Source organism: Portunus trituberculatus, chromosome 6, assembly GCF_017591435.1.
Source record: "Portunus trituberculatus isolate SZX2019 chromosome 6, ASM1759143v1, whole genome shotgun sequence".
Taxonomy (NCBI): domain Eukaryota; kingdom Metazoa; phylum Arthropoda; class Malacostraca; order Decapoda; family Portunidae; genus Portunus; species Portunus trituberculatus.
In genome coordinates, this window is record NC_059260.1 from 3,396,389 (window position 1) to 3,408,888 (window position 12,500).

Below are 12,500 nucleotides of genomic sequence, written 5' to 3' on the forward strand. Positions count from 1 at the left end.
GAGTATAAGACTGAGGCTATTAAATTTCAATAAGAGAATTCAAGAGGAAAAAAATATGAGAAAGGAGGAAAAGAAAAAAAAATACCATGAAAATAAAAAGAAAAGAAAAGAAAGAAAGAAAAAATGATGTGAAAAAGATAACAGTGACATTATCATCACCATTATCACCAACACATTTATTCCTATCACTGTTATCATTAGAGCCATCACCACCACCACCACCACCACCACCACTACCACCACCACCACCACTACTACTACTATCATCATCATCATCATCATCATCATCATCATCACCATCACATTATCATATCCTTTTAACGAATTAACATAAAAAAGGCATTTAATTTCCAAATATATTTACGCTATAACTGTCACTCTTATTACGAGAGAGAGAGAGAGAGAGAGAGAGAGAGAGAGAGAGAGAGAGAGAGAGAGAGAGAGAGAGAGAGAGAAATAGAAAGAGAAATCAAATTAGTGAAGGAGGAGAAAGAGAAGAAGAAGAAGAAGAAGAAGAAGAAGAAGAAGAAGAAGAAGAAGAAGAAGAAGAAGAAGAAGATGGAAGAAACGAATAAAGAAAAGAGAAAAAGGAAAGAAGCCAAATAAATACAGAATCAACGAGAAATTTAAGCGAATGAAAGAAGAAAGGAAATAGATAATGAAAGAGAGAAAGAGAGAAAGAAAGAGAGATGGCAACAGCTTATGGGAACGAACATGGAGAAGAAAGGAAAAGAAAACGAAGACAGGAAAAGAAAATGAAGGAAAATGGAAAGGATAAATTTTTAGTCAGTGAGAGAGAGAGAGAGAGAGAGAGAGAGAGAGAGAGAGAGAGAGAGAGAGAGAGAGAGAGAGAGAGAGAGTAAAAATAAAGAAAATCGAGCGTAAGAACCATCTGGGAAGGGAGGGAATAAATTTACGAAAGTAGGAAGAGGAGGAGGAGGAGGAGGAGGAGGAGGAGGAGGAGGAGGAGGAGGAGGAGGATGTTGACGAAGAGAGTTAGAAAATAAGCTGAAGAAGAAAAAAGAATTGAGGAAAGACTGGGAATGAAAACAGAGAGAGAGAGAGAGAGAGAGAGAGAGAGAGAGAGAGAGAGAGAGAGAGAGAGAGAGAGAGAGAGAGAGAGAGAGAGATAATACAAACAAACAAAGGAGATTATTATTGCTTTTACCTTCTTCATTCTTTTTCGTGGATAAAAAATTGAAAAAAGAAGAAAATTTTAAGTTCAGAGAGAAAAGAAAGAAAAATAGGAATAGGAAGAAAATGAAAGAAAAGTAAATGTAAATGAAGGAAATAGAAGAGAAAGTAGAATAAAAGGGGAGAAGAGAAAGGAGAAGAGAAAGGAGAAGAAGAGAAAGAAGGAGAAGAGAAAGAAAAAAAAAGAAAGAAAAAGAGTAATAGGAAGGTAAAAAGAAAGAAAAAAAAAACAAATGTAAATGAAGGACATAGAAGAGAAAGTAGAATAAAAAGGAAAAGAGAGAGAAGAAGAGAGAGAAAAGTAAAAGACAAAGGAGAAGAAGAAAAAGAAGAAAATAAACAATAAGTAGAAAAGAAGAAGAGAAAGAAGGAGAAAAGAGAAAGAAGAGAAATAAGGAGAAAAAGAGAAAGAAGGGGAGAAAGAAGAAAAGAAGAGAAGAGAAAGAAGGAGAAGAAAAAAGGAAGGGAAAGTAGAGAAAGGAGAAGAGAAAGAAGAATACGAAGACAAAAAGCAGAAGAAAAAAGGAGAAAAGAAAGGAGAAGAAGAGAAAGAAGGAAAAGAAGAAAATAAAGAAGAGAAAGAAGAACCAGAAAAGGAGAAGAAGAAATAGAAGGAAACGATGAAAAGATGAATAATAATGATAATAATAATAATAATAATAATAAGAAGAAGAAAAGAAAAGAAGAGAAAAGGGAAGAAGAAGAGAAAGAAGGAAAAAAAAAAAGAATAGGAGAAAGAAGAAGAGATAAAAGGAGAAAAGAAAAGGAAGAGAAGAATAAAAGGTGGAGAAGAAGAGAAAGAAGATGAGAAAGAAAAGAGAAATAATAATAGAAAGGAGAAGAGAAAGAAGAAGAGAAAGAAAAGAGAAAGAAGAATTGAAAGAAGAAGAGAAAGAAGAAGAGAAGGAAGAGAAAAAAGAAGAATGGAAAAGAAAAGAAAGAAAAGAGAAAGAAGAAAGAAAGAAGAGAATAGAAAGAAGAAAAGAAGGAAGAAAGGAAGAATGGAAAAAGAAAAGAAAGAAAAAGAAAGAAGAAGAGAAAGAAGAAAATAGAAAGAAGAAAAGAAGGAAGGGAAGAAGAAAGAAGAGAAAGAAGAAGGAAAGAAGAGAAAGGAAGAAGAGAAAGAAGAAGAGAAAGAAGAAGAATAGAAAGAAGAATAATAGAAAGAAGGGAAAGAAGAAGAGAAAGGAGAAGAGAAAGAAGAAGAGAAAGAAGAATAAAAAGAAGAGAAAGAAAGAGAAGAAAAAGAGAAAGAAAAAATCGTGTTTGCTGAGGTGTCATTATTCTTAACTTTCCGAATAATCAACTTTTAGAAAATACCCTCATAATACCACTCTCTCTCTCTCTCTCTCTCTCTCTCTGGATTTTCACACTATTTTTTACTTTGCTATTATTTTAAATGTTTTCTCTCTTGTTTATTTTCCTTTAATTAATTTTTTTTCTTGTAATTATTTGTGTCTCATTTTTTGTTTAAGTTTTTATTTATTTATTGCATTTTCTTGTCCATATATTCGTGGTTTTATTTATTTATTTATTTTTTCAATATTACTGTTTGGTTTATTTGTTGTAACGAGATTCTGTTTGTTAGTGGAAAGAAACTAATTTACTCTCTCTCTCTCTCTCTCTCTCTCTCTCTCTCTCTCTCTCTCTCTCTCTCTCTTTGACATCTCATTCATAAAAGAGAAAGAGAAAAATAAAAATGTGCTTTCTCGTTACTAATTTACTCTCTCTCTCTCTCTCTCTCTCTCTCTCTCTCTCTCTCTGGCAAAAATTAATCAAAGAAGGAACTAAAACACTCAAAACTCACATTCGCTCTTCTTTTGTCTCTTCCCTCAACTTTCTCTCTTTTGATCCCAACTCGTCTCTCTCTCTCTCTCTCTCTCTCTCTCTCTCTCTCTCTCTCTCTCTCTCTCTCTCTTCTGACGCCTTGCTGTGTGTGTGTGTGTGTGTGTGTGTTGTGAATTTGTATATGTGTGGAGACTGTGATTTCTTCCTTTCTTTCTTTCTTTCTTTCTTTCTTTCTTTTCTTTCTTTTTTATCTTTCATTCCCTTCTTCATTCCTTCATTCGTTTTCCTTCTTCTTTCTTTTCTTCCTTCCTTCCTTTTTTTCCTTCCTACATTCTTTCTTTCTTCTTTCCTTCCTTCCTTCCTTCCTTTTTTTTGTTTATTTTACTGATCTCTCTCTCTCTCTCTCTCTCTCTCTCTCTCTCTCTCTCTCTCTCTCTCTCTCTCTCTCTCTCTCTCTCTCTCTCTCTCTCTCTCTCTCTCTCTTTTTTTTTTTTTTTTATTTAAACAAAACTTAATACAAAGGAACATGTACCCAAAGGCGCACTGTCGTGTGCTACCTATTCTAAGGGTACTACAATCTATTTCTCTACAATATTTACAAGACTTAAAAATAGATAATATACAAGATGGTCAGCATGTAAATGGAGCACTATTCGTTTCACTTCACTAGCACTATTCACGCACTGCACTACACTGAGTGTCACGTCACAAAGAGTGTCAGAGGAGTTGGCAGTGTCTGTCTCCACTTATGTGCCATCAGTTTGACACTGTGTGTGTTCATCTCCTGGACGTGAGGCACCGCGGCCGTGAACAAGTTCCACATCCTGGAGACGCGTCCTGCGAAGGTGCGTTGATGCTGACACCCGTGGGATCGCGGCACCTCTACGGCGTCACCACCATTGAGCACCGTTCTCGTGCTCCGTGCGGTGACTCTTAGAGGATGACGCAGCCCTGCCAGATGTGGCACTCTTTGCACCTGTGCCTTATGGAACACTACGATCGCCGCCACGTCTCTGCGGTGTTCCAGTGAATCAAGGGGACGCTCAGGCTCTGGGTGAGGTGGTAGTGCAGCATCTACTAGCCGTATGGCGCGGCGTTGGATGCTGTCCAGTCTCCTTCTGTGTGTGGCGGCACAGGACATCCAGGAGAGAGCTGCGTATTCAAGGTGGGGCCGCACCTGTGCCTTGTACAGCAGCAGTCTCCCTTCCTGTCGAGGAAACTGGCGATCCTTCTGAGAGCGGAGATCCTGTGAGAGGCTTTCTTGGCAATGGTTTTGACATGCCTGTCAAACCTCAGCCCTCGATCCACCTCCACTCCAAGTATCTTGACGTCATCTTGGAGTGGGAGAGCAGCAGCGCCAAAAGACAACTTTCCTGCCATTGCTGCCATGGCGGCTGGGGACCGAGAGACAACCATTGCTTGTGTCTTCTCCGGCGCGAATGTCACTTGCCAGCGAGCACCCCACTCCTTTATCACTCGTAGCTGCTGATTGATGGCCTCAGCAGCCCGCCCACTGTCCTGGCGTGGATAGGTATAGGAGAGGGTGCAGTCATCAGCATAGGCCATGACTCCTGGCAGTAGCTGGAGAAGATCATCCACGTAGATATTCCACAGGAGTGGGCCAAGAATTGAACCCTGTGGCACTGATGCCTCCACAGGCAGGGACTCAGATGTTTGCCCGTTGACAACCACCTTGAGGCTTCTGTCCTGCAGGTAATTTCCCAAGAGTCGTAGCAAGCCACCCTGGATGCCTTTAGCACGAAGCTTTTCTAGTAATCCGTTGTGCCATACTTTATCAAAAGCTCCTGCTATGTCCAAAGCAACCACTATAGTGTCCTTGCCGTCGTCGAGGGCGTCCTGCCAATGCCTGGTGAGAAGCATCATTAGGTCGGAGGTTGACCTTCCAGGTCTGAACCCAAACTGTTGGTCTGAGAGGAGGGCATTGTCCTTGAGATGGCTACACACCACCTCTGCCACGACCCTCTCAAACACTTTACCCACCACTGACAACAGGGATATGGGTCTGTAGTTTTTTGGGTCCGTCCTGGAGCTTTTTGTGTACGGGAACTACTCGAGCCTCCTTCCACACTGAAGGCCAGACGTTTTCCCGTACACAAGTTGTGAAGACTTGGGTGAGAGGGGCAGCCAGTTCCTGGGAGCATCGCTTCAGCAGGTGCGGGCTGATGTCATCAGGGCCGGTGGCTTTCTGTGTGTCCAGCCCCCGCAATAATCGCTTCACCTGCTGATGCGTCACCTCCACCATGGTGACAGTCTTCTCACATTGCTGGACCAGCTGAGGCGGTGGCTGCTGTGGATTCCCGACCTTCATTTTTCCAGCAAACAAGGAAGCCAGCAACTGTGCCCTCTCCTTACTGCTGGTGGCGACAGTACCGTCCTGCTTGCTGAGGGGAGGGATGGATTCTTGGTGGCCAGTTCCTTGTTTGTCCTTAACAAGAGACCACCAAGTTTTGTTTCCTACGCCAGTGCCACACAGTTTCCGGCGCAGGCTTTCCTCCCACTTTTTTAAGGCCCACTTGCTGGTTACCACCATCCTCCTGCATGCAGCCCTGTGCAGGTCCTTGTTGCGCCGAGTCGGGTTCCTCTTGTAGCGGAGCCAGGCAGCATACTTTGCCTCGGCAGCAACACGGCAACGGTAGCCAAACCATGGCTGATCCGTCGATCTGGTGGTGTATTCCCTGTGTGGGACGTGGCGTCTCTGGAGGGCGAGAAGGTGAGAGGTGAGTGCAAGTGCTTCACTCTCTGCTCCTCCCTGTAGCAGAGTGGCCCATGGGGTGTGGGTCAGGTCGCGGCGCAGGGAAGCCCAGTCTGCTTTGTTCCACAGCCAGATGGTGCGGGTGGTGGCCTCGTCCTGAGCCACGCCCACTTCCAGCTGTGTCAGTACAGCGTGATGGTCAGAGCTGCCCACGAGCCCCAGCTGATGACACTGAAGCTTGTCTTCCTGGTAGTCTGAGATGACAGGGTCTAATGTCCCTCCTCGTTCATGTGTGGGAAGGTGACATGATCTGTCAGACCCTGCACCTCCAGGAGATTCTCGTAGGCGTCTCTTTCCAGGTGGTGATTGAGATCCCCCACAATCAGCACGTGGCTGCAGCTGTGTGCCATCATCAGGTTGTCTAAGGTCTCAGTCAGGTACAGGAGTGAGTCAGGCCCTTGTCGCGGGGGGCGATACAGGGCACACAGCAGGAGGGCTGAGCGGTCTGCCAGCATTACTCGGAAGTACATCATCTCCATCATTGGAGGCGTGTCTATGTCGAGTAGCTGGGCCTGCATTCCTTCCTTGAAGCAGACAGCCACTCCACCTCCTGTTCGCTCCTGTCGGTCCCTCCTCACCCAGTGGGTGAAGCCCTGCATCCTGCCATACGTGGGCTCCACCTCACTGTTCAGCCATGTCTCGGTCACCACAACAACGTCTGCATTGTGTCGTTGCACACAGTTGTGGTATAAGTCTGCAAGGTTAGTCCGGAGACCACGGACGTTGCTAGAGACGACCTTTAGTTGGCGGCGGGGCAAGCTGGCTGTACCATGGTGAGGGATGGTAGTGAGCGAGGCCTGCTAGTCCGAGGTGGTGGTTAGGGTCCGCGGCCGACTGCTGGTACTGGTGAAGAGGAGTGGTCCACTGCCGCCCCTGGTTCTGATTCCAGATACCAGGCTGAGGAAGGAGTGGGCGAGGTTGTGGCAAGGACTGAAATGAAGTGAGGGGGTGGGCGGGCTGAGGCGCTGCAGGTGGGAAGGGTGTGGCTGTGTATCTTTCCACCGTAAGAAGCCGCTGTAGGAGACGCTCCTGACGTAAATCGTCAGTTCTGGCGTGGCAAGTAGCAGAAGTGTGTCCTTTCCGTGAGCAGTACTCACACACTTTTGCCTTGGCTCGCTTTTGTGTCTGCTTGGTGGCCTGGTGAGTCCTCAGTCCTTCGCTGGACACCCTCCTCGCGTCCTGCTGCACTTCCTCTTAGATTTCTTTTTCTCCAATCTCCTGAAGTGGTCTGAGGAGAGGTTCGTGGGCGAACAGAGGCACCGCGATCTACTCCGTTCGCTGTGTTTATGGAGGAAGAGTCCCTGCTGCTCTGTGTGGCGGTAGACGTGGTAGTGAGTACCGAGCAGTCACTCTGTGTGGCAGAAGGAGTGACAGTGGACGCTGGGGAGGTGTCACAGTCGCTCTGTGTGGCGGTGGAAGCAGTGGAGGTAGGCGGAGCGGTCGTTGTTTCCCGGGCAGGCGAAGGGAAGGTGGAAGTGGAGAAAACAGCTGCGTACCGGATCTGTTGCGGTTTATCCGAGCTCCACCACGTCCTCCACCTCTCAGAGTCCTGACAAACCACCTCCCAGTGTTCGTCAATTGACTCTGCGTGGGCGCTGACTGCCTGAGAGCGTGTGGCTACTTGCGTCTGGCGCTGTTTTGACGCTATCAGCCTGTCTGCTACTCTGAGAGCCGCAGCAAACACGTCTCTGTGCTGTATGATCAAGTCTCGGTCGTCCTGGAGGGACTTAATCACACAGTTTTGTTGAGAGGCTTCCTCAGTGAGCTTCTCAACTAGTGAAACTAGCTCTCCTCTCTCCAAGCCCTCCCACTGACTCTCCCCACTATCGTCCGGTAGTGGCGTGGGGTGTGTCAGTCTCCTCGCTGATGTAGATGACGGGGTCCGGGATGTTTGCTTGGAGTCGTAGCTGTTCCGTGTAGCTACACTTGAAGACTGGCGTATCCCCAAGGCAGCTGTTGTGACAAAGGTTACGGCAGGTTTCCTCGTCACAGCTCACGTGTTGAGTCTTAAGTGTTGCTTTGCCACAAACGCAACACCAATTCTGTGGCTGGTAGCCAGGCAAGTCTCGCCTGGCTATGGGGCGATGGGCGGGGCTAGACATTGAGGGAGAGGATAAGTGATTCCTGGGGAATTGTGGAGCCAGGTGTGGGAGCGACAACGAGTGTTGGTTCTAAACGACACGTACGACACTAACACACTCGTGAACACAGACACTAAACACTGGCACAGAACACAAAGCACTTCCCCACAGGCGCACAAAAAACACACGACACTAACTACCTCTCCCACAAGTCAAGCCAAACCAGCCACGGAGAGAGAGATACAGGTTGTTTAAAAAAAACTACCTTGGAGAGATTTGGCAACTGTGTGCTGCCTTAGGCCTCGCGTCAGGTCAGGCCCGGGTCTCGGTCACTGCACGGGTACAAGCACTCTTTTCAAGTGATTTTTTAACACTATTGCAAGGCTTAGCACACCTTACACTTTTACATGGACACCAGGACACTTAGCACTTCAAGCACTGAAATTTTCACAACACTGCACTTTGTTAAACCACTGTAACACCACGAAAAAACACGGAGCTACCACGTGCGTGACCTCTCTCTCTCTCTCTCTCTCTCTCTCTCTCTCTCTCTCTCTCTCTCTCTCTCTCTCTCTCTCTCTCTCTCTCTCTGAGAGACACACACACACACACACACACACACACACACACACAGAGAGAGAGAGAGAGAGAGAGAGAGAGAGAGAGAGAGAGAGAGAGAGAGAGAGAGAGAGACCTTTAACATATTCATAGGTGAAAAATAGTTTAAAATGAACATTGTAGATGAAAATAAAAAAAAAAAGTAGAAAATACTCGAAAAATGTAAAAAAAAAAAAAAGGAAATATATTCAATGAAACAAATCAACTTTTTTTCCCTGAACGTGAGAGAGGAAATTGTTTAGTTTGTGTTATATAATCTTTCCTTCTTTTCCTCTTTTTTCCATACAAATATAACTCCAATTTTCTTTCATTTCCATCTTTTTATTTCTTTCTAACGATTTTCTTTATTACTTTTTTTGTTTTTCTCCTTTTATTTCTCTATTTTCCTTACTTCAATGTCAAATACTCCAGTTTTCCTTTCCCTCCGCCGCCAAAGCGTTAGTGGTCACTCTGGATAACTAACAAACAAATTTCCATATGTGTAATTTCTCTTCCCTCTATTCAGTCTGTAGTATTAAAATATTCAGGTATTTATCTTATTTTTCTTTATTTTCCTTTTTTTTTTGTGTGTGTTTGAAGGAAAAAAAAAAATTGAATCGTGATATTGTTGATTTAATTTATTTTTCTATTTATTCTTTTATTTTGTCTCTATTTCATTTGTGTTTTCTTTTTTTTTTCCTCCTAATTATTCTTTATTCTCCTTCTCTTCCTCTTCCTCATGTTTCTTTCTCCCTTTCTTCTAATTATTCTTTATTCTCCTTCTCTTCTTCTTCCTCGTGTTTCTTTCTCCCTTTCTTCTTCTTATTCTTTATTCTCCTTCTCTTCCTCTTCCACGTGTTTCTTTCTCCCTTTCTTCTTATTCTTCTTTTCTTCATTTCTTTTATCCATTTTCTTTATTTGTGTCAGGAGGAAAAAAAATGGATCGTGATATTGTTAATTTAATTTATTTTTCTATTTATTTATTTATTTCCTGAATTGTATTATCTCATTCACTTACTTTCCACTTCCTTTATTATTTTTTACATTTTTATTTAAATTTGTGTTGGAAGTAAAAAAAAATAATAATCGTGATATTGTTAATTAATTTATTGTTTTTTATTGTGTTGTTTCATTTTCTTATTCTTCATATTTCTATTATTCTATCTCTTTCATTTCTCTCTTCATTTATTTGAGTTTTCTCTTAATTATTTCGTCTTTTCATTTATTTCTTTATCTATTTATTTATTTATTTATTTATTTCATCTTTGCATTTATTTATTTATTTATTTCATTTATTCTTTTATCCAATCGTCTGTTTAATTTCTCTATTTCAAACGTTTCTCTGCTTTAATAAGAGAGAGAGAGAGAGAGAGAGAGAGAGAGAGAGAGAGAATTTAACATACAGTACTTTATTTCCTTTCCTCTTTCTCTTCCATTTTTATTCTAATTTTCTTCATTTCCTTTCATTTGTTCTCTTTTTATGCTTTTTTTTAATGAAGTTCAGGAAATAAGAATGAGAAAGCTTTATATTTTTTTTCTTTGTTTATTTTCCTTCTTTTTTTTTCATCTTTTCCTCTTTTCCCTTTTAAAATATTTTTTTTCGTCTATCTTGAATTTTTTCCTCATTTCTTTTCATATTTTCTGTTTTTCTTCCTTTTCCTATTTTCCTCTATTCTTTTCCTTTTTTCCTTTCATTTCCTTGCATACTTGATGAAAAATATACGAAAGATGATTTTTTTTTCCACTTTCCTTCCTTCATTTGATATTCTCGTATTTTTTTTCCCGTTTTTCCTTTTCAATTTCCATCTTTTTTATTTCTTCTTTCATTTTCCTTCATTTTTCTTCATTTTTTTCCTGTTTTCCTTTTTCTAATATCAACTCTTTTTTCCTCTATCTTGAATTTTTCCTCATTTCTTTTCTTCTTTTCTGTGTTTTCCTCTTCCTTCGTCATTTTCTTTGGTATTTTCCTCTATTCTTTTCCTTTTGTTTTCCTTTCATTTCCCTGCATACTTGATGAAAAATATACGAAACATAATTTTTTCCCTCATCTCTTTTTCCCTTCTTCACTTGATATTCTCATATTTTTTCCTTTTTCCTCCATTTTTTCCTTTTAATTTCCTTACATACTTAGACAAAAGAAAATCACTAAAAAAAGATATGATTTCCCACAAATTTTCCTTTGTGTTTTCCCTTTTTTCCACCTTTTTTTCAGTTTTCTTCAGTTTTCCCTTTTCCTTCCTTTTTTCCTATTAATTTCCTTGTATGCTGAAGATGAAAGTATAGTAAAACAACATACATGATTTTTTTCCTCTTTTCTTTGTGTTTTTCCTCATTTTCCTCATCTTTTTTCTCACTTTTCCTCAGTTTTCCTTTTTCCTCCTCTTCCCTTTTTTAATTTTCCTGCATACTGAGAAAAACACTAAAAAGATAAGATTTTCCTCGCTTTCCCTTTGTGTTTTCCCCTTTTTCCTTCTTTTCCCACTTTTCCTCAGTTTTCCTTTTTCCTCCTCTCTCTTTTAATTTCCCTGCATACTAAGAAAAGAAAACACTAAAAAGACATAATTTTTCCAGTTTTCCTTGTATTTCCCCTTTTTTCCTCTTTTCCCCACTTTTCCTCAGTTTTCCCCTTTTTCCTCCTCTCTTTTAATTTCCTGCATACTGAGACAAAATACTTTTAGCAATATAAACAAGACATTTTTTCCCTGCTTCCTCTTCCTCACTTAATATTTTCGTGTTTTCCTCTTTTTTCCTCCCTTTTTCCCTTTTAATTTCCCGGCATGCAGTGTTACCAGCACCATCTCATTTCCTCTGACGATCTTGTTTACATGTTGCAGGGTTGCCAACGGGTCATCATGGCGGTAAACGTGTTGGTACCCCTGCTCATCCCGCTTGGAGAACAGCTCACTAACGGTACGGTGAGACTTGTTTGTTGTTTACTTGCTTGTTTGCTTGATTGTTTGCATCGTTGTTTGCTTGTTTGTGTCCCTTCTCTCTCTCTCTCTCTCACTCTCTCTCTTTCTCATTTACTCTTCACTTTTTTTGTTCTCTATCTCTTGTTTGCTTCCTCTTCATCTTGTTTGCTTTTTTTTTTTTAGCTTACTTCTTCTTTCATTATTGTTTGTTTTCCATTTGTTTATTTCCTGTTTACCTTGTTTGCTTATTTTGTTTGTTTTTTATCTTGTTTTGTTTTTCTATCTCTTGTTTGCCATCTGTTCATCTTGTTTAATTGTTTTGTTTGCTTTTGACCTTTTGTTTTCCATCTCTTGTTTGCTTCATGTTCACCTTGTTTGCTTTTTTGTTTGTTTTTTATCTTGTTTTGTTTTCCTCATTCTTTTGTTTCCCTCCTGTTTATCTTGTCTATATATTTTGTTTGCTTTTGGGATTGTTTGTTTTTGTAGATCTTGTTTACCTCCTTTTCATTTTGTTTACTTACCTTGTTTGCTTTTGATATTTTGTTTTCCATCTCTTGTTTACCTCCTGTTTACCTCGTTTTTTTTTGTTTGCTTTTAGCCTTATTTTGCTCTCCATCTTTTGTTTATTTGTTTATCTTGTTTGAATATCTTGTTTGCTTTTTTGACCTTGTTTGTTTTCCATCTCTTGTTTGCCTCATTTCCATCTTGTTTAAATATTTTGTTTGCTTTTGACTTTAGTTGTTTTCCATATCTTGTTTACCTCCTGTTCATCTTGTTTGCTTACTTTTTGTTTTTACTTTTTTATATTTTTTAATTTATTGTTTGTTTCATGTTCACCTTGTTTACTTATCTTGTTTGCTTTTGGCCTTGTTTTGTTTTCCTATCTCTTGTTTACCTTCTGTTTGTTTTGTTTAATTATCTTGTTTGATTTTCGACTGGTTTGTTTTTCATTCATTGTTTACCTCCTGTTTACATTGTTTGCTTATCTTGTTTGCCTCTCTTTTTTTCAATATATGCTAATCTTTTCTTTCAATTAATATGTAAAAATCTTGTTCTTGTTTTTTTTTATTTAATTTTTTCTCAAGATCGTGTGAATATTTGTTTGCTTGATTGCTGGATCTGTTTGTTTGTTTACCTTGCATTTGTCTGTTTGTT

The 12,500-nt window shown here is 40.7% G+C and overlaps 1 pseudogene; it reads left to right on the forward strand.

Moving 5' to 3' along the window:
* LOC123517820 overlaps positions 1-12,500 on the forward strand; it is a 141,727-nt pseudogene that overhangs the window by 62,704 nt on the left and 66,523 nt on the right.